This window comes from Onychostoma macrolepis, chromosome 01, assembly GCF_012432095.1.
Source record: "Onychostoma macrolepis isolate SWU-2019 chromosome 01, ASM1243209v1, whole genome shotgun sequence".
NCBI lineage: Eukaryota > Metazoa > Chordata > Actinopteri > Cypriniformes > Cyprinidae > Onychostoma > Onychostoma macrolepis.
The window spans coordinates 7,795,095-7,798,134 of NC_081155.1; the positions used below are offsets into that span (position 1 = coordinate 7,795,095).

At 37.0% G+C, this 3,040-nt stretch overlaps 1 long non-coding RNA gene across 1 annotated transcript; it reads left to right on the plus strand.

Annotated features, from left to right (window-relative positions):
* Window positions 1–637: 637 nt before the first annotated feature.
* Window positions 638–2,635, plus strand: LOC131540898 (uncharacterized). The gene is made up of 3 exons (XR_009271357.1): window positions 638–772; window positions 866–1,230; window positions 2,064–2,635. It is a non-coding gene; the product is annotated as an uncharacterized LOC131540898 (long non-coding RNA).
* The last annotated feature ends 405 nt before the right edge of the window (window positions 2,636–3,040 follow it).

Genomic DNA, 3,040 nt, shown 5'->3' on the forward strand with positions numbered 1-3,040 from the left:
TCCTCTTCACTAATACCCTTTGCATCTCAATCGGCTCAAATTGATAAGCAGTATTGACGACGCCACTGTTTACAATACAACCGGAGCTGAGGGGTGGGACGTTTAGATGCGCACAAGAGGCGGTTTAGCCAATCACAACACACTGGACCATCTAACCAATCTGAGCACATTGCGTATTTCTTTAGAGGAGAAGGGACAGAGCGGTGTGGAATAAAGAAATTATGTGAAAAATAATGTGTTTTTTAAAAAAATGAAGCATTAACACATATTAGACTGCACCCCCTAAAACACAATCAAGCCTAGAAAAAAAAACAGTCAACCACCCCTTTAAACTACTTCAGTCTGTGTGCATTGAATTTATTTAATACACGAGTTTCACAATTTGAGTTGAATTACTGAAGTAAATGAACTTTTCCACGACGTTCTAATTTATTGAGATACACCTGTACATTAGAGGTTTGTGGTAAGTAAAAAGACTGCAAATACAAATGTTAAGCTAGTACATATAAACATGGACATGCCCATATAGAAATGTTTGATCTTTTCAGTGACTTTCAATTAACTAGTTATATATATATATATATATATATATATATATATATTTTATTTTTATTATTTTTTTTTTTTTCATTTTAGTGTCTACAAAGAATTTTTCCAAATGAGAAGAAATAAGTATGGAAGAGAAGACTTGGTGAGCACCAAGTGGAAACCTGGCACAATCCAACATTAATTTCAAGAAGATGGTTCCAGCTGTGGTGTCTTTGTGATGCTGGTAAATGGAGGGGGAAAGTGGTTTACATACGCACTGTCTTTACCTTTTCCCATAGGATACTGTGTCTATTAATTTTCATTTCTGTCCTTCTAGATGGCAAAACAGGTGGTGAAAGAGTTCCCACAAATTCCTGACAGCATTAATATAAGGATATGATGTGCCACTATAGGTATCTTAGTCAACACGTGAGATCACGCGATGATCATAGTGACATCACAGCATTCTCATACGGTGATCCTCACAGTGTGAGTAATATGTGAGATCATTGTGAATTCAAAATGTTGAGCAGGTTGAGAGGAGGCAGTTCAAATATTGGTCACCGGGGGGACATTCTACTTCCTGTTCCTCAACACTATCACAAAGATCCTGTTTCTCAACACTATGACGAGCTCATGAGTGCATGCCCAGCTAACATATTTCTGTTATAAGATACAACTGGAACATACGTTACCATCATGGTGAGTAGTGTTTGCTTTAGTTGGGCTCTTGACCCTTGACTTTATAACATTGTATTTTTTGAACTGACATAACTGTGTTTGTAAAACACATTTGTTATAGTAAGGCAAGCCAAAAAGAGACTACAACCAGGTGGTATTGGTTTGTTATTAGTGATAACAACACAGTCATCTAGATTCAGTATGCAGTCTTCTAATATAATAGCCTTGTGATTGTACAGTATAGAACCCAGCAGTCTCATAATCGATCATGAAGGATTATAAGACGCAAACATTATTAACTTCTCTCCCATTTAAACACAAAGAGAGACATCAAGAATTACTGTATGAATCTCAACAATGGTGACAATCAAAAGCTTCATGTTGTAATGCATGCTGCGTACCTAGTCTCTGTGCAGTGAGTGCACTTTGACCTCACATTAGTATGAGCACACAGTGAGGGTGCTGTGAGGTTACACTTTTAGCTCACTGTTACCTCACATTGTGACCCTATCTCGAGTATCCTGTGAGCTCATGGGTGAGATCAAATTGTTGACTGGGATACCACCATCAGGTATAAAGTACTTTGAAAGAACAGTATATTTCCATGTCAGACACAGAGAGATGAATTATAATCCTATCTACATTCAGATAATTGCAGTGTCAAGAGAGGAGTACTGCTCTGTGTGTGGAGAAAAAGAAAGAGCCCAAACAGAGGAGCAATGCATCTATGTATTCACTATGCCATTTCTGTCTGTTGACTATTTGTGTTAAGTGAAAACATGTTTTCACAACTACATTTACTAATTCCAACACGTTCTTAATAAATCTAACAACATGTCCTATTTTCCTTCCAGATTCAATGTGAATTATTCCAGAGGTGGTTTCATGTTCAGTGCCTCAACATTAATCTGCCACCAGAAGAACAACCATGGATTTATGATTTGTGTTTTGTAAGCTATTTATATAGAGGAGCTTATGCTGAAAGTGTGTTTAAATTGTAAAAAAATATGTACTGCCTATTTGATATGTTATGGAAATACTTCTGTATTGCCTATTTGATATTTTATGGAAATACAATTTTTTTTTTTTTTTTTTTTGTATTCTGTTTATGTTTCATATTGTTGTGGTGCTTTCTGCTGGCCTTTTATGTGAATGCAGTTTTTAAAAACACACTTGCATATGTGAGGGAGAAATAAATAGTTACGGGTGCAGAGGCACCTATAGTAATCGTTAGCGTTCTATTTTCCTTCCGCTCGAAGTCTGTGGCAGCCCATAGAACCGCTTGCGGGAAAGTTGTGAAATTTGGCACACTGATAGAGGACAGTCCCAACATTAACCATAGCAAATTTGGAGTATCTAACTCAAACTCTCTAGCGCCACCACTTGTTCAAAGTTGCACTCATGTTTATGCTAATAACTTTTGAACTGTAAGCCACAGAAGTAAAATTATTTTTCCTCTAATTCCTTGGCTCATACCGAGTCGAATGGATACCAAAATTCAAAAATTGTAAGGTTTAGTTTTTTTGCTATTTTTAATTATTTGTAAAACCTACTTTTTCGAACTCATCCTAGGCGGTTGCACCGATTGTCAAAAAATTTGAACCAGATCATCTTCAGACCATGCTGGCAAAAAGTTGATTAGTCAAACCGTTCTCGAATAGTGCACGAACAAATTCTATGAAAAGCATGCAAAAATGGATGTGAGGTTATATCTTCGCAACAGTTTGGTGTATTGAGACCAATCTTGGTGTGTGCTATGAAAAGCATGACCTGAGACTACCTGCAGTGTTTCGGCGCTGTGCCCCCTAGTGGTCAGGAGATATGAAAAATG